This window comes from Choloepus didactylus, chromosome 3 (assembly GCF_015220235.1).
Source record: "Choloepus didactylus isolate mChoDid1 chromosome 3, mChoDid1.pri, whole genome shotgun sequence".
NCBI lineage: Eukaryota > Metazoa > Chordata > Mammalia > Pilosa > Megalonychidae > Choloepus > Choloepus didactylus.
Genome location: NC_051309.1, coordinates 15,185,006 through 15,204,141, shown reverse-complemented (window position 1 = coordinate 15,204,141; position 19,136 = coordinate 15,185,006). Strand labels below are relative to the sequence as shown.

General features: G+C 42.5%; 1 pseudogene; it reads right to left on the bottom strand.

The window, feature by feature from the left end:
* Positions 1-2,091: 2,091 nt before the first annotated feature.
* Positions 2,092-18,824, bottom strand: LOC119530203 (annotated as a pseudogene).
* Between the last annotated feature and the right edge of the window lie 312 nt (positions 18,825-19,136).

Sequence of the window (19,136 nt, the reverse complement as noted above, 5' to 3'; positions counted from 1 at the left end):
GATTAAAGGGTTTTGTTATGGGCTGAACTGTGTCCCCCAGAAAGACGTGTTTGGGTTCTAACCCCGAGTCCTGAGAATGGGAAGTTATTTGGAAATAGGATCTTTGAAGCTGTTATTAGTTAAGATGAGGCTGAACTGGAGTGGAGTGGGCCCTAACCTAATATGACTGATGTCCTAAGAAGGGGAGAATTGGTCACAGAGACAAGGGGAGAATGCCACGTGATGACCGAGAGGGAGAATGTGATGGATTGCTGGCAAGCCACCGCCAGAAGCCAGGAGAGGGACATGGAAAAGATTCCTCCCTACAGATTTCAGAGTAAACATGGCCCTGCCAACCCCTTGATTTCAGATTTCCAGTCTCAAGAACCGTGGAGAATAAAATTTGTTTTTTTTAGGCTATCCAGTTGGTGGCACTTTGTTCCGGCAGCCCTAGGAAACAAAAACAAGGCGAATCCTTTGGGCTGTGCTGAGATGGTATTTCCCTGGGGGTGAGCTTTTAGCAAGGCAGAAACAGACCTTCCAAGACCCATGGCTTCTCAACAGCTTCCTAGAATGCTAATGCTCTCCATGCAAATGAGTAACGCATGTGTTTTCGATGTCATGCAACTTTGTGCTGTGATTTTAAAAACTTTGCATGTGGCAAAGAGTTCAATTTAAAAAGATGGAATGTTAGAATATTAGTCACTTCTCTTCCTTCTACTGCCTTTAGCAGATTGGATGTAATTTCTTCCAGCGAAGTTTTTAATATCTTTTAGGAAGTATATCTACTTTCCAACTTTTAACATTCCCAAAGAGACCTGATCACTTCCTCCTCCATGGTTTGATTGCACTTTGTATTCTTGTATTTATATCTCTGCTGTAAAGCTTACACAACTGCTTTGCCCTATTGATTTATGTGTTTATGCTCCATTTTAGACCAAAGTCTCTGAGGGCAGAGATAGGTCCCCATATTTTCTTCTTAATTTTCTGAATTTAGAACATCTTCCTGGCCCTTGCAGACTGACTCTCATTCTAGCACTTCCAATGACCTGATTCCTAGGCCTAGAGATAATAGCAATTTCAAAAGCATATTTTAAGAATGAGAAGCCTTAATAGAAATGCAATGCTAAACAAGTTTAGCAGTAACTTCACAGCTGCCACAACATCTTTTCACTTATCTTTGACTGACACTTTCTATCCCCCTTTGGGGAACTTCCAAACACTCTTTATACTCAAAACCTCAATCTACACTCAACCCTATTCTCTCCAGATTGTCCTGCCACCAACATTTCTGAGATGAAAGCCATCTGATATGAAATCTTTCAGCTTTCCTAACTCTACCTAAAATATCACATTAACATTGTTTTCATCTATCTTCTCGTTTTCTTTCCCTAAAGAAATTCATCCCACCCACCCCCTTTTAACATTTATTGACTTCTCCTGTTCCTTTGCCTCTTTCTTTTTTTAATTCTGGCACCTTTTATCCATTTCTTTCTTGGTTTATTCTCCTTGACCTGTAATTCTCTCAAATATCTCCTTAAAAATGCTTCCTCCCATCAACCAAGGTGGTAGCATAAGACACTCCAGGGTGCTGCAACCCCACAGAATCTTTGAACAATAAGCAAAACTGGCAGAGCCATCTTCTTCAGAACTCCAGAATACAGTTAAATGATTATAGCATCCAGAAGAGTGCTTTAAAAATGACAGAAGCATGTGGTGCCCTTGTTGGCCCCTCCCCTCCCCTGACTTGGTAAGAAGCCAGCCTGCACTGCATTGTGAATCCCTGGCAGCATTAACCCCCGTGTACCTCCTGGAGTCTGTGCCAGTCTATTGGGTAACAGCCCGAAAGACTCAAGCAGGAAACATGTCACTGGCTCATCCTTCCAGAACCTGACCTACATGCAGAAGCAGCTTGCAGACAGCTCATGCAGTATATGAATAAATCAATTCTGCCCAGAGGCAAGCTTTTTTGATATGCTTCCTTGTTTTTTTTTTTTTTTTTAGGTTTGTTCTGTTTTTTATTATATAAAGTATCAGTTAATTCAAAAGCACCACAATGCTTATTTTCTTGCTTGAAGGTCATATCTTCTCTTGTTTATTTAATATAAATATTCACCACAACTGCAGGAAATTAAACTGAACCTTTAGAAGATACTGCATACAGACTTAGTTGGGGTTGTAGATGATAAATTCATTGTAGTTAAGGGTATAACCCTCTGGATTCAGAATTCCTGTGTCATTTGCATGTCCTAAGGGTACCGTACTCCCATTTAGGGTGATAAAACAGGCAGGGCTGGGAGCCATCTTGCCCAGCCCCTTGGTGCTGTGTTTGCCCTGAAGTAACCCTTCTGCCTCATGATTGGATCTAGAAGTTCATTACACTGACCTAGAGCTACCTCTGATAAGAGCAGCAGTCCTGTATCCTTTAGGCAAGAGGCAAAGCAGTAATTGGCACTCTTGGAAGACATGTCAGCAAAGTAGATTCCTTTTCCAAACATGTAACCTGTGATGGGGGCGTCAGATGGGGCATTTCGAAGCCCGTGGCTCAGGATTCCCACCCAGTTACTCAACCTGGAACCATGCCATAGCCACATCCTGTTATGAAGTTTCTCTCTGAAGGCTTCTTTCTCACCCTCCTTCTCTACTTCAAAAACATCCAGCAAGGTCATGGTATAGACGTGTGTGGGAGCATGGGTAGACTGCAGGTACTGTGAAATCACTTTGAACTCATGACTTGCATGGTCTAGAGGGTGCAAGGCACAATGCAGGTTTCTATAGTGTTGGTCCAGTGGGTGTTCTGAGCTTTGCAGTTCTGTCTTCTTAATGGCAATTTCAATGTCTCCCAATATCTCTAGTAGTTGCACTTTTTCAGACAGTTCTTTTTCTGTTCAGATTAATGGAGGGACATGGAGTCCAAAATCATGTGGGATCCTGGTGTCGAATTCATTGCATGCTTCTATGAGAGTTCGTCCATGCCAGCCAGTCCGAATACAATCCTCGATCTTCTCAAGAGACTGGTAACCTGCCTTAATTTGCGCCACTGTCAACTTCCCAAGCAGGGCTTTTTTGGTATCATACTTCATTTCTGCCATCATTTCTTCCATGGCCTGGGCATTACAGATCACCTTTATCAGCTCCTGGAACTGAAGACCTAGCTGTGATTCTGGCTTCAAAGGAGGTTTAAGAGATTCCTCTTCTTTTGTTTCCTCTTTATCCTGGGTATTGGTGGCATATCCCATCTGTAGCATGTTTTCTAGGTACCTTCTCAAACTTCTCATGATCCTCCTAATTGTTTTTTGTTTTATCAAGGAATCTGTAGAGTTTCTTCTGAAAGATTTCCTTGGTCTTGGTGATGTCCCCTGAACAAGTCACCAAGCTGTGCTGCCCCATTTTTCCAACTTGACCCATCTCATCCAAACACTGAAATTTCACTGGGCATCATCTTCTAACAGCGAATCAGATAGTACTTGGCTATTGTTGAACTGGAGATTGGTCTGATTTAGCATGACTTCATAGACATCATTCTCTTCACAGTACACACGAGCCTCCCGCACGGCCGCTGACAGTCCTCCTCCGCCGAGACGCCCTGGAGCCCGAACATTGCCGTCATCAGCCCGCTCTCAGGCATCTCCCGCCCAGCACCACAGGGCAGGAACTCCTGCCTTCTTGTTTTAATTTGAGGATTCAACTCTTTTTTCAATTTTGGAAAATATTTCAATATTTCTTTCAGTATTGCTCTCCTCATTCTCTTCCATCTCAATTTCTAGAACTCTTGTTAGATATCTATTCCATCTTGTCCCTCTTTCTTTCATATATTTTAACTTCACTTTTCATGTCTTCTATCTCTTATCCCTTTGTGCTACTTTCTGGTTGATTTTCTCAGATTTCTTATTCTCTCTTCAACTTTGTCTAGTTCACTGTTTAGTGAGATTTTATTTCATTTACTATAATTATTCTAGATATTTTGTAATTAATTTTCAAATGTAATTGTTCTTTTATTTAAAGCGTCCTATATTTTAAAAAAATTTCCCTTCTTTGTTTATTTTGATATTTTAGACAGGCTTTACTTATTTTAAAGGCCCTTTCAGATAACACTTTTTTATCACTAGCTATTTAGATAGGAACAATCCTATTCACTGAATTTGCTGGATTTTTCTGTTAACAATTGCTGTTTTTGGTGTTTTGTAAATTTCCAAAGATACGCATTCTCTCACAGGATTCTCACTTGTACCTCAGATTGTAGGATTCCCCAAAGAGATGCTGTGCTTTTTATTCTCTGCATGGGCCTAAAATAAGATGAATTATATATAAATAAATGTAAAAAAAATAAGTATAAAATAAGTATATATTAACATATCAGGCAGAATAGTAAGAGTAACTCAAGGAAGGATTACTAATTAATTGGCTTGAGGGTTTTGGAAGAGAGCCTTGATGAGAAAGTGCACTCCACAGATGAAACATCCTGCCATCAGTGCATCTTCTGCTATTATAGTTCTATGAACAGAAGTATTTCAAGAATATTTTCAATGATGTCAAAGAATCTCATGGTCTTGGTCGAAGAACTCAAACCAATGTGGAGCTCGAGCTCATGAAAGTGTAATCATTTATCATGTCAGCAACTGGGATGGTTCTAATATGGAAAAGGCTTTTGTAAACTGTGAAGCTGTGGGACTCTAATGTGGCTTCCAAGGTTGGCTTTTCAAAACATTCTGTAACTCAATGAGTATGTCATATTGATTAATACCCTTACTGCCATTCAGAAATGAAATCTAATTAATTTAAGAAATTAAAAAAGTACTCTAACAGCCACATCCCTACTCTTTATGGTACATAGACTATAACCTGTGTTAATTCAGAATCCTGCCCCTAATGTTTGCACTTATTTTTAATTGTGCATCACTAAGGTTTACATCTCATCCTCATAACTTACCAATGGTATTTCCTCTGCCAAGTTACCCGTCTGTTCAGAGACTCAGTTTCCTCATTTTTCAAACCAGAATACTCACTGTAGCTACCTAGGGTTGCTTGGGGATTAATGGGGTTAATTAATTGGGATTGCTAGGGGACAATGTTCATGGAGTGGGAGTACAGCATCTAACCCTGGAGACAGCAGCTGTTACTATTGCTATTTCCAATCACTCCAACTAGCTCAATTGTCCAAGGTTTTCCTTCCATGTAAATTTCACATCAAATACACAATCTAACCTTTTATGAAGTGCCAGGAAGAGGGTCTATTTCCTTCAAGAGCCACGGCAAAACAAAACAAAACAACAACAACAAAAAAAACAGCTCTATTCATTAAGCAGTCTTTTGCACCAGCAGTAGCAGCAATCCAGTTTAATAACTCCATTCTGACCCTAGTGTGTGTTCTCAAGTACAGAGAAAATATTGTGATGAGAGAAACAATGAGGCTGCAAATTCCCTTGCCCCAGGCAGGTGATCCATCTGCACCATGAGAGCACGTAGCCCCTGAGCTTTCGAAAGCCTTCTGAGGAATGTAGAAATAGGCAGAGTGCAGACTATTTTTAAGCTCACTGACATCTGGGAATGGAGAGCAACCGTTATCAATGGCCCATGAAAGAAACAATGAAAAACTGAAATTGCTAGAGTCTTGGATAGTCTGTAGTTAGTCACTGCAGAAATAGAATGGGGATTTTTAAAGAAGGTTCTAGAAAACACAGTATCTGCAGGGGAGTGTGCTACAGAGGGCTCTCTGCCTGGAACCAAATGACCTGGATTTGAATCTCAGCATTCCCACAAGGCAGTCTCTTTTTCCATGAACACTTAGCACAAGCTCTCAGAACATGAAGGTTGTCATCAGCAAAATGGGGACATAAAGTATCTAGCCAGAAGAGGCATTATGAGAATGAATTTACGAGGGCTAACTCCATTCATTCACTCATTCATTCATACACTAATATGTTATAGAAACATTTCATGTATATGAGGCACTATGCTAGGTTCTGGGGAAATAGAGATGAACAATAATCTGATTCATCTGATTCCTTTGCACCATTGGACTTTAAAATACTGCAAGTGTTATTCTCTTTTTGGCAAATGAGTCCCACTTGTGATTCCAGGATATGAAACATTAAATGTATAGCTGCTCTGGTTGATGTGATACTGGTAGGTCTGGAGCCCACCCGCTCACACACTCACCCAATCAGCTTCCTCTTAACTCCCAGGGAAGCTACTGAGTCACTTCCTGAGGAAGCCCTGAGTGGCTTGGAAGAGTTGGAAAACCACTCAAGGAAATGTCCCATGTTCTGTGCTCCCCAACTAGGACTGGGGTTTCACAGGAGAAGAAAAGTCAGAGGGCAAATCCTAGTGACTTTGGAGTAACTCATACTTTTTCAGTAGGCTGACAAGAATGCCAGTAACCTAAAGCCCAGAAAAATCTGTCAAGTAGTCTGACCTAGTGAAAACCGGCCTTGAGTTTTATACTTACTGTATAGACAGATCTTCAGCATGTATTTGCTGAAAAAATCAGTAGATTCTTCCTGCTGTCATTGGCTTGAAGCAGCGTCTCCACACTCCTCACCACAGAGAGCACAATCAACTAAGAGTCCAGTTGTTGGGCTTTGAAATCGATGGCTGCATTTGCCCTGAGTCTGTGCTTCCCATGGGCAAGCACCCTATTGATGACTGAGCATGGTAGAAATACTGAGGCAGGGATCCCAAGAAGATCTGGACTTCTCTGATGAGTGACTTTGTCTCAAGGACTCTCCAATGGCTTTGATGAACTCTCTTTTGACTTCATGGTGGTCTAGGTTTCTGGTATTAATGATAGGGGCCATATTTTGAGCACCCACCGTGAGCTAGACACTGTATTAGCACTGTATGTACATTACCTCTAACTTCACCATGATCTTTGAGATTGGTTTTACAATCCTCACTTATAAATGGGGTAACTGAAATGAAGCAAGGTTTAGAAACTTACCCAAAGTCTCCTAGCTAGTAAGCGGCAACACTGGCACGTGGATGCAGGTGAGGCCCAACCTCCTCTCCCTTTCTGCTTCACGTGGGTGAGACTCTCATCATGTTTGGGTGACCTCCAAGCTGTTCACAGCTCCTTCCATATTCTCTCTCATACAGGTATTTCTTTAATAAAATCCTTGCACATTTAATCCTGTTTCATCATCTGCTTCTAGGAGGACCTGGACAAACACACCTGCAAATGACCTCATCCCATTTTCCTCTGGGAATTCAGATTAAATTGACCAGCTGCTGCTTGTAGATCCCATGAGAACAAGACCATCAATGTCTGTGAGTCTGGCCTAGTCTGTGACCAGGAAGGTCCTCGGGCCAAGTCAAAGAGGGTGGGCAGTCACCAAGGACAACCTGAGATGGATCACAATTAAAGCTGGGAGAGTGGCACAAGCACCAAATCTGAAAGGAGCAAGAAGCTCAGGAATTGGCAAATGGCCTAATCAGGTGATTAGCATGGAAAGAAGCAGAATAGCATCAGGTGATGTTTTAGTTTCCTGGGATGCTCAAAGCAAATACCATGGAATGGGTAGGCTTAAACAATGGGAATTTATTTAACAGTTTTGAGGCTAAAAGAAAGTCCAAAGTAAGTGGTGATCAAGGCAATGCTTTCCTCCCGAAGTCCAGCTGCTGGTAATCCTTGGCTCTTCTGCAAATGGCATGGCACGTGGCAGTGTCTTCTGGTCTCTCCCTTCTCTTCTAGTTTGATTTTGGCTTTCTGCATTTGTGGCTCTCTTTCTCTCTCTCTGTATTCATTCCATTTATAACGAATTCCAGTAATAGGATTAGACCCATCCTGAATGAGGTGGGTCACACCTTAACAGAAGTAGCATCATCAAAAGGTCCTACTTACAATGCGTCCACACCCACAGATTCATGAACAGGTTTTTCTGGAGCACATACAGCTTCAAACCACCACAGGTAGGATAAATAAGTGGAAGGGAGCAGTTCAAAACTAAGAACATCAACAACAAGTTCACGGGGAAGCTTACTTTTAAGATTGTGCCTGATGTTCATGATAAGGTCAGTTATAGAAGTTGAAATGGGCCACACAGGGGAATCAAAGTGGTATTTGGAGCATAGATTTTTTATGGTTGTTGGTCAAGATCAGGGAGGCTGAAGGAATTGGTGGTAGCTCTGACCAGAGGCAGACTGGGAGTCAGCAGCATGTGACAACTAGTCAACTCTGACCTTACCCATAGACCAGGTGCACTGATGGGAAGGAGATGAGGGACCAACAGACCCTCAGAGAGGAAGGTTACACTGGGATCCTCTTGCCAGACAAGTGGCAGCGTGTCTTGATGGGAACCCCTATGGGACTGGATGGACGGTCACACCTGCATCCACCTGCCAGTGTTGCCACTTACTAGCTGGAAGACTTTGGGCAAGTTCCTAAATCTTGCTTTATTTCAGTTACCCCATCTATAAAATGAGGATGGTCACATCAGCCTTGAAGATCATGTCAAAGTCAGAGATAACGTAAATATAGTACCTAATCCAGTGTATTAGTCAAATAGTGGGGGCTCAAAATATGGCCTCTATTATTAATATCAGAAACCAGAAGATCTATAGGAGCAGAGATTTGTCAAACTAGGTAGATGGTGTTTACATAATTTTAATAATTGGGAAAATGTGTTATTCTGTTCCCCAAGAAGTTTTTCTATCCTTTATGTTGGAGCAGGATCCACTCCTAGAATAAGAACTATTCTATCAAAAATCTTTTGTTTGCAAATCTTTCCTTCCACTTTCAAAGTCAACTCAAATGCCTTTCATCATAAAAGGGAATTTATTGTGTCAGGCAACTGGGAGTTTCCAGGGGCTATGACTGGCCTCGGGCTTGGCTGGACCAAATGTTCAAATGCCCTCAGTCTTGGCTCTCTTTTCCTTAGTATTTCTTAGTCTAATAGGCTCTCTCCATAGGAGGCTAACGATGGCCCGAGGCAGCTCTGGGCTTGCAGCATCTTTCCAGACAGTGATCCCAAAGCAAAGAAGGCATTTCTTTCCAGATAATTTGAACAAAAGATCTGAAGTGTCCTTGGTAGGCCTGACCTGGTTCAGATGTCCATCTTTAAGCCAGGCGCTGCGGCAAAAAAGCGAAAGTATCTTTGATTGACAGTCCTGGTCAGCTGCTCATCCCTGAAGCCAGGTATAAAAATGAGTGAGGAATGTTTCTAGAAATTGTTAGGTAGACAAAATTATATGCCTGATAGATCTGCCCATGAGATAGCTTCTTTTCCTTCCACCTTTCTTTTTCATTACCAAAAGTTCCCTGGAGCACCACATACCTTTCCAGAATAAGAGAAGATCTTGGAATTAACAATTGATCCCATTGGGTCTCCACAGACTGGGGACCTACCAGAGGTACCTTTCGGAATTCAGACAGAAGGATAATAGAGACCCTTCCTTGCCTTAGTGATCGACATTGGTGTGGAAGAGTAAGTCATGGATTTATCTCATGTAAAGGACTTAGAATGATAATCTCTTTTCTAGTTGAAGGAATAAAAAAATCTACTCAAATAGTCTGGGACTTAAGCATATAACCCATGCCAACTCATAGCTCTGAAGACGTTGAAACAGCCCAAAGATCCTGGGGGTGGCTGTTTTTTCTTCTAGGCTCTTTCCCCTTCCTGTCCCCCTTCAGTGATCTGTGTAATAAGTAATGTGTGTTCTCAGGAGCCAACTACTCCTGGTGATAATGAGATTCCTTTCTACAAGAAGGATGAGGGGGCACATCTGTGCTGTGTCAGGCCGTGACATATTGGCATGGAAAGAATATTCCAGATGATGCAAATGCTGCTGGCCTTAACACTCAGCTGCTTCTGGCAGTAGTTCTTTCTTAAAAACACATTATGCAACACTTGTATTTATTTATTTATATACAGTCAATAAATGCTAATTTTAAAAACCAGGAAAAATACAAATAAAAGGAAGAAAATACAAGCCCCTCATAATTTTACCACTCCCTCCGAAAAAATCTAACTGAATATTTTGGTGTATATCATCCCAGATTTTATCTATATCTAAGTAAAATTTTTATCTTTATAATTTTATCTTTATCTATATCTAAATAACATTTTATCTATTTTATTTGAGTATGGGCTCCTACATTTAAAAACAGGAAAATGTAAAGGTGATAAGAATTTAAATATAAAATAGCAAGGGATGCATTACTGGAGCACATGAATCCACAACTCTAATTGTTGCAGGACACCTTAGCCCTATGGATTTTGCAGCTGAGTTACTAACATCCCCTCCCCCGCCCCCAAGTTTTTCATTCTCTTTTCCTGGTTATATGAGGACTTTGGTAAACCATTGTCTCTAATTGTTCATGTATTTGTCATTTCAAATCCACAGTTTAGCACAGCATTTCCATAATTTCATGGTCACCCTCTTCGTTACGCTTAATTTCCTCTAACAATCAGTTCCAAAGTTTTGGTTTCCAGAGAGCTTTTCCCATTCCAGTGCCACACCTAATAAAAGTTTGGGTGACACTGCTAAAGGAATTTTAAAAACAAGAGTGAATCTTTATACTAACAATGTGGCTCGTCCCTGAAATCCCACACATGAGGTCCAGTGAACAAAAGCCGCATGAATCCCACAATGGTCAGTATTTCTGATTAGCAGCCAAAGGGTTCCAACAATAGCCAAGCCATAGATAGATTCGCATTCACTAGTACTTGCAGATTTAAAGTTGCTTGAATCCTGATGTTTTTTCAAGTTCTGATGAATTTATATTATTTTGATTTTATAATGAGATTATAAAAGTTTTTATATCTCATTACTTGAGATCCACAAAAGCTATGACCTTCCTCTCTGTGTCTGTGTGAGTGTGGGTGAGCCTTTTCTCGTGGCGTACACCGCTGGGTCCCTTGCTCTTCTGACCTAACATTCTATCATTCTTTCCAATGTGGGACACACAGAAAATAATTCCAACTCAGCCCGAAGAGAGACTATGCCTCTCGTTCCTTGCTTTAAGTGTTCTCACCAATTGGAGACAGACATCTGAAGACAACATATGCCTTTCATAGGGCAATTTCTCATAAATCTGCATTGTAAGGTGTTCCTAGTTCTGATTTCAGTCTGTGAACTCCACAATTCTTAGCAAAACCCAGGGGGCTTAAATTTCCTACGACGTCTGAAACACGGTACCACAAATTTGGTGACTTAAAAAACCAGAAATTTATTCTGTCTCAGTTCTGGAGACTAGAAGTCTGAAATCAAGGTGTCAGCAGGGCCTGCTCTCTCTCATGCTCTCCGGAAGAATCCTTCCTTGCCATCTGTGTTGTCCCATGGCTCCTAGATGCCAACTGTAGTCTCTGCCTCTGTCTTCGCATTGTCTTCTCCTGACATCTGCCTGTCCCTTCTCCTCTCCTTATAAAGGCACCAGTACTATTGGATTAGGCCCACCCTAATCCAGTATGACCTCATCTTAACTTGATTACATCAGCCAAGACCCTATTTGCAAATAAGGTCAAATTCACAAGTTCTGGGGATTAGGACTTCAACATCTCTTTTTGGAGTACCCAATTCAATCCATAACACTAGTTCTTCTCAAAATTCCCTATTTAAAGGGGAATAATCCAAATGCCCGTCACTGTGGTAGATGCTAGGCATAGAACAGTGAACAAGACAGATATAGTGTCTGCTCTCCCTGAGCAGTAAACCTTGTGGGGAAGACTGTTCATAAAGCAAAAGGGATACTGGAGACCACTGAAGGGGCACAGGTGGGACAAGAATGAAACTAAATTTAGAGAGGGAGGGGAGGTTCTTCCCGTGGTAGAGACTTTTTAGCTGAGACCTGAAGTATCTGGGAGTTTGATTGGGAGGAGGAGAACAATGTTCCAGGATGAGGGGATAGAGTTTTTGAAGATCTGGAGGGAGGAAAGAACAGAGCAACTCGAGTTTCTGAATTTGAGTTTCCAATCTTATATGATCAAAGCAAAACAATAGAGAATCTGAGGAAATATCCGGAAGATTTCCAATTGTTATAAGGGGACACCCAATGAAGCCAGAGTTGACCAGTGATATCATGAGTTTGCTTGGTATTTGTCCCCAGGGGAAGGCAGGGTGGGGTTGCAGATGGGGAATCAAGCTTTGGAAAGGGGTTGGAAGAGATAACCTAAATAATCTTTGATCCTATGATACACACAATTGCTAAAAACCAAAGCCTATAACCAGGGCCTCTTTTCTTAGTTTTATGAGTGTGTTTTTCCTTTGGCTAAATACCAAAGAATATTATTGAATCCCTAAAGAATTGTGCATGGAGCTCAGCTGGTGTCCAGCACAGATCTTGTTCAACTGCCATTCCTCTCTGAAGACTTAAAAGGAAATTTACCTTTTCCTGGGCATTCACTTAGGAGAAAATAGCATTTTGAAAAGTGTCTAAAAAGTACCTTTCAAGAGACAAATAAAGTCTGTGACCGACGTTGGATTTTAGAACCAAAAGCAACTTTAAAGGCTAATAAGCCAACACCCTCAGTTTACAGGTAAAGAAATGGTGCACCACAGTGACCTGGACGATGTCTCTCGGCCAGTGAGAGCCAGAGCCAGGGCTGGTGAGCCAGGTGGCTCCCAGGCCATTGATCTTTCCTTTCAATCTGGGCACCTAGGGGGGCAACTTCAAAGAAGGAGCACAGGCATGTTTCAGAGGAATTAAAATCAAGTTCAAAGAATCAGCTCTCTGAAGAGCGCCGTAGGTCGAGGGCTCCCCCATGCGCTTCTGACAGTCTTCTCCTCCATGATCACCTGGCTGGATCCTGTCATCCTACGGGTCTCAGTTTAGATGTGGCCTCTGCAGAGAGACCTTTGAACGTCCAGTTTGAAGTTGATTCCCTGTTATTGCTTCTCATTGTGCCCAGTCTTTCCTTCCTACGCTTAGCACAGTTTGTAATTATATATTTACTAGTGAGTGTACTTATTTACTTTCTTTGTCCCCCACTGCCCTGAAAATTCCAAGACAGTTTTCTTAACTCCTCTACATTTGGTGCTCAGTGCAGTGCGGGGAACACAGTGGGAGGGCTGGGTGTTCTCTGTTTTATCCCTGCACCCCACCTTTCTCCATCCTCCTCTGGGGCTGGGACGCTAACTTGCACTGACTGCACCGATAGCTTGTGCTGACCTCTGGCTTCTGGTTGGGCTCTGCCAATGGGAAGCGCAGGTAGGAGACTGAAGGGCAGGGGGAAGACGGAGCTCTGTTTTCATTCCTCTGGCCGTGAGGTCTCAGTGTGTTGGCCCAATCCTTCTTCCTATGCCACAGATTCTGCCTGTGGCTCTCTGCAGAAATTAACCACTCCCTTCTCTTGCCCTTGCAGGTTTAGAGATGGTAATGGCTCCCCTCTGTGGCTAACTCTGGTTAATGTACCACCCTGTTGTTTTATGTTAACCTCATCCAAATATTTGGAAATCATTCCCTTATTATTTTTTTTTTCAATGACTTTATCTACATGCACTCTCTCTGTCTTGCTGAGACTCCAGCTGATGCAGTAGTTATTTAAATAATTTTAATTAAACATAGTAAAATGCAGGAAGGTCAAGTGCATTCCGTGTACTCCAAGGAGGAGAACCAAGCCCAGTGGATGGTAGCTTCAGTGAAACAGACATGATGGCATTTTTGAAAGAGAAGGCATCATAGGAATATAAGGGCCAAGTTCAAGGACAGTGAATGGGTCTTGTAAGTAGGAGCCCAATAGATGCTTGTTAAATGAAATAGTTTTAATCATTACCATGAAATAGTTTTAATCATTACCATGCTACATATATGTCACATCAAGGGAACTTGTATGTGAGGCTGCACAATGTCGGTGTAAAAGTCAGTCTCGGGGGCCCAACCCTACAGGGCCTGGTGGAAACAGCCATATCACAGATGTCTTTCCTCCGTTGAAGACCAAAAAGGCCAGACAAAGTGATTTAAAAGAGCTCTTTCAATCTAAAAATTCTCCATGATTCAGTGTTTCCATGATGTGGGCTGACTACGTGGTGAATTCAGGTTTCTTATGGAGAAAGAAACAACATCAGAACAACTGAATTTTGTCTCCAGTGTGTGAAGGCATCCTCGCAGCTATTAAAGCCATCATTTTGTCCGAGCTCCTCTGTCTCCCCTTTCCCTTTGGACTTTTAAACCAGACAAGTTCACCCATGCACCAAGTGGCCAACTTCCACCCAAAGAGAACTTTGGATCCTTTGCAGGCAGGGATTGGAGTTTTCTACATCACCGTATTCTCAGAAATGGAAACTGGGCCATTGAAGATGCTCAGTGAACATGCAGAGAATGGAGGAAATAAATCTCTGTGGCAGAATTCCCTGGTTACTGCCTTTAATCAGAGAACCGATTCTGTATTTTCCTGGCTCCTAACCTTTTGACTAAATTTTTGTTCCTGGCCCCACATTTTCCCCTAGGAACCAAGGGTGGCTTTGGTTTCTCCAGGGCCGGCCCTTGGCACTTGCTCTCCCTGGATGTGCACTGACACACAGCCTCTATGTGTTCCAGGAAACCAGATCCTCAAACATACCCTTTAAGATTACACCTACAAAGCAAACCTTTCAAAAACCCCCAAGTTATTTGCAAAATGAGTCCCACTCTTTCAACCTTATCTCATTCCCAACCTTAGCTTCATTCCTAACTCACTTCCCCTCACCCCATATATGAAAGGGCAATGGTTTTCTGAGTAAAGTGCTTAGAATATCAAAATGTCCTCAACAGCAAAATGCCCATAGTTAACCTCTCCTGCAAAAATTTCACACACCGCTGCTGTGGCAGTAGTTATTCAATGCAGTTGACAATGAAGATACTACTATGTGTTCATCACTCCTGCTTCCTCTTTCTTTTGGGCACAAAGCTGGACTGCATTTCCCAGTCTCCCTGGCAGTTGGGTGGGGCCATGTGACTGAGCTCGGGCAATGGAATGTGAGCACCAGAGAAGTCTGCTACCTACAGGCTAGGTCCCTAAAAGCCTCCCTCCCTAACTCAATGCTCTTTCTATTCCCACATCTGCCATTTGAGTACAGAGTATCCAGTGGAGGAGTCTGAGGCCCTAAGTGATGGCAGAGCCAGTGGATGAAGCAGTCTGGGTCCTTGGATGAAGTAGAGCGCCCCCTACCTGCTGACGTTCATTGAATGTGACATTAATTAGAAATACACCTTCATTCCTCCAAGTCCCTAGATTTGGGGGATGTTTGTTACAGCAGTTGATCTACCCAGACTAATACAGTACACCCTCTGGCCTCAGATTTTGATGCTGCACACCAGCCTCCTTGACTTTGGAGGCTGGTACTTCTCACAGGAGAAGTTTGCCAGCGTCTAAAACAGACTTTTGCTGACAAGTATTTGCTGAGACAGAAGCATTCCCCTTAAATATCTTCTCAATGATACATTTGTTTGCATTTGGGGTTGAAGGAGAGTCTTTCAGTGAAGGAAAACGACTGACTTTGATGTCTAATAATCTGGTACATGCTGTTACAACTAAAATGACCCAAATAGAAAAACAGCATCCCAAGAAGGGGAAAAAAGAAGCTGTCCCCATCATCTCTTGTGGCCAATGATTACTATGGCAAAAACATTTTCTGTTCTCCCACCCTGTGTTGTTTTTGGCCAAGGCTTCAACATATGACCTTTCTAAATTAAAGTTTTCCCTTGGAGAAGGACTTTAACGGAGGACTTTAACAATTAGGAAAGAACAAATAGGTCCAAATGCTGTGATAGAAAATGCTTCCCTTAATTAACCATCAACTGCATGCCTTTCAGTAATTTGGTTCTTGTCCCATCACTTGCTGCTATGGGAATGTGAAATGAGGGAAATGGAAAGTTGTTTCCTAGCTGCTTTTGGTCATTTCTTTAAAAATATCATAAACAATATAATAAGGGAAAAACCAAGGAAAGAATGACTTCAGTTTGTCCTGTATGTATGTATGTATGTATGTATGTATGTATGTATGTGTGTGTGTGTGTGTGTGTGTGTGTGTGTTCTAGTAACCACGTATGGCTGCTTAATTCATACAGGGCTTTGTACAAAATATTTAGACATGTTCTTTACGTGAAGGTAAAAAGGTAATGCTTTCTTCTCATTGACAGGGGAAAATCCTGGTGTCAGTGAAGCTATAAAGCAAACGAATTTTCTCTGTGACATTCTTAGGCCACAATTGAAACAATTGCCACTTGCTTTCTCATATTCAAAAAGCTGTCCACCACATCCCAGAGTAATTTGGGCAGATAATAAAAAATATATTTACAGCCTCCCCCTCCCCAGCCCCGAGGAGCTGGGGAAGGTGCAGAAGTGTTGGACTTCCTCACCTGGACTGGTGTTGATGTTGTCACAAACATTAGGACTGACGGTTTGATGTGCTGAGCCCTCGAGCATGGGACATGCCCTTATGAAGCTCGTTACTGCAAAGGAGGGGCTAAACTTGTATATAATTGTGCCTAAGAGTCTCCCCCTGAGTACCTCTTTGTTGCTCAGATGTGGCCCTCTCTCTCTTTAACTGAGCCACCTTGACAGGTGAACTCGCTGCCCTCCCCACTACGTCCGACTCCCAGGGGTGTAAATCTCCCTGGCAACGCAGAATATGACTCCCAGGGATGAATCTGGACCTGGCATCGTGGGACTGAGAGTATCTTCTTGACCAAAAGGGGGATGCAAAATGAGACAAAATAGTTTCAGTGGCTGAGAGATTTCAAATGGAGTCAAGAGGTCACTCTGGTGGACATTCTTATGCACTATATAGATAACACCTCTTAGGCTTTAATGTATTAGAATAGCTAGAAGTAAATACCTGAAACTACCAAACTCCAACCCAGCAGTCTGGACTCCTGAAGACAATTATATAATAATGTAGATTACAAGGGGTGACAGTGTGATTGTGAAGACCTTGTGGATCACACCCCCTTTATCTAGTGTATGGATGAGTGGAGGAATGGGGATAAAAACTAAAGGACAAATGGGGTGGGATGGGGGGATGATTTGGGTGTTCTTTTTTCACTTTTATTTTTTATTCTTGTTCTGGTTCTTTCTGATGTAAGGAAAATGTTCAGAGATAGATTGTGGTGATGAACACATAACTATGTTATCATACTGTGGACAGTTGATTGTATACCATGGATGATTGTATGGGGTGTGAATGTATCTCAATAAAACTGAATTTAATAAAAAAAAAAAAGCTGTCCACCTCCTTTCCTACCCCCCATTCTTTTTGAAACAGGCATGAGTGCCTGTGGCCAATGTGTCTCCCCATTTGTAAAGATGATGAAACAAACTTGTGCGGGAGAAGACTGGGAATATTTGCCACATCATCACCTCTGAATTCCTGGAAGAATTTTCCCCATCCTTGTGAATTTACCATATTCTAGATTAATCCGTCTACATCACATTCACTCTTGGTGGGGCTGCTACTCTCGAGAGGGACCCATCACTTTGAGCTCGTGTTGATTTTAAGGTGCTTATTGTAACTTAGCATAGACACCTGTCCTAGCATAGACACCCCTCATTCTGGGCACAGTGTCATGCAGGAAGTCCGGGCACAGATGAGAACATGTTTCTGACATGTTCACTCTAAGAAAACACCTGTCAAGGGTGAACAGTTTCTAAGAGACACCAGGGAAATAAAAGAACATGGCTGCTTCACACACTACACCCCAATTCTATAAAGCAACAAGAAGCACTTTTTCTTTTCTTTTTTTTTTTTTTTAAGCCAGAGCTGATCTGTAACAAACCTGGTTTCACTTACTGGAAAAGATATCCCAGAAGGACTGAGTGATTCACCTTCTCCCTAAAGCCTGGAGAGTCCTCGGCAGAGCTTGCGGGTGGGGGCCTGGCTCTTTCAGGCTCCTGTCTTTTGTGCTTTTTGCTCCAATTTATGTCCGCCTTGTCTTCTGCCACATGCAATGAACTGACGGATGTTTGCTACAGCTGGGACGATGAGCTGAAACATGGGAAACCCACTGTATCTGGGGAGAATTCCAAAGGCTATTTCGAACTGTTTACTATGGGGTTTCTTCCTAAATGATTAATCTGTAAGACTAATGTGGCTAAATTAAATCACAAATTAGTCCAACATAAAAGGCTGGGAAATACCCTGTTTCTTTGCTCCCCATTCTTGCATTCTTAATGGAGTTGGAAAAGTGTTTGTTATCAGCAGCAAGGCTTACGGTGAGTTTCTCATAGACCAGTTTCCTGATCTGTGTATCAAAGGAGAATGTTCATTTGTCCAATGTCTTAAGATCCTTTAAGGGCAAGGAGTGGCAGATTTGAGTATTAGTGTAGATTCTGTCACCCTCAGTATGACTTTGGGAAGATCGCTTAAGCTCTCTGGGTCTCTTACGAAGGCTGGTGATATCGGCAGGGTACTGAGAATTTTAAGTGGGAAAGAAAATGAACAGTATCTGGAGCAGGGTCTGGCACTTAGCAAGTGTTCAACAAACATTGTCTTTCTGCCACTATGTCATCCTCCTGCAGAAACCCTGGGCAGTGGGGGTGAGGGGACAGATACGGTCATCTGGTGGGAAAGCCACGCCAGAGTGGCCAGAGACCTTAGAGACAAAAGAGCATCAGGTTCTCAACTTTCAAGATCAGGATTTCAAGGTTGCAAGAGGGTAAGTGACATGCCCAAAGCCACCCAACTGGCAGGAGGCAGAGCCAGGACCCAGGCCTGCTCCTTCACTGCCTTGTACGCCAGCCGATGATTCTGCAGAAACGATAATGGACATCGTTAATTGAGCACATACTATGTGCCAGATAGTCACAGCCACCCTGCAGATCGGCATTAGGACCACCACATTTGGCAGAAACTGGACCTCAGAGAGATGAATTACCTGCCCAGAGGTCGGCACCTGGAGCCTGGTAGAGTTTTCCTGAACCACCTGATGCCATCCCACGGTTTCACACCACCAGGAAGAGGCTCTGAGATTCACTAGTACGTTCCAGTTCCGCAGGTCAGAACTCCAGCCAGACAGGCACAGATGAACTAAGGGTATAGGATTAGTAAACCATGCTTTTCTGGCTCATTTGTATCATACCAGATGTAAAAGTTCAATCAGCAAGGGCACCTTCAGCCAGCAAAAAATCTGCTTTCTCCTCGTCACTGTAGACTGTGTTCTCCAACTGATTTTCCTGGGGGCTCTGAGCCCAGATTAGTTTGACAGGATAACAGCCAACCAACCCTGTTCCCACAAACACCACTTC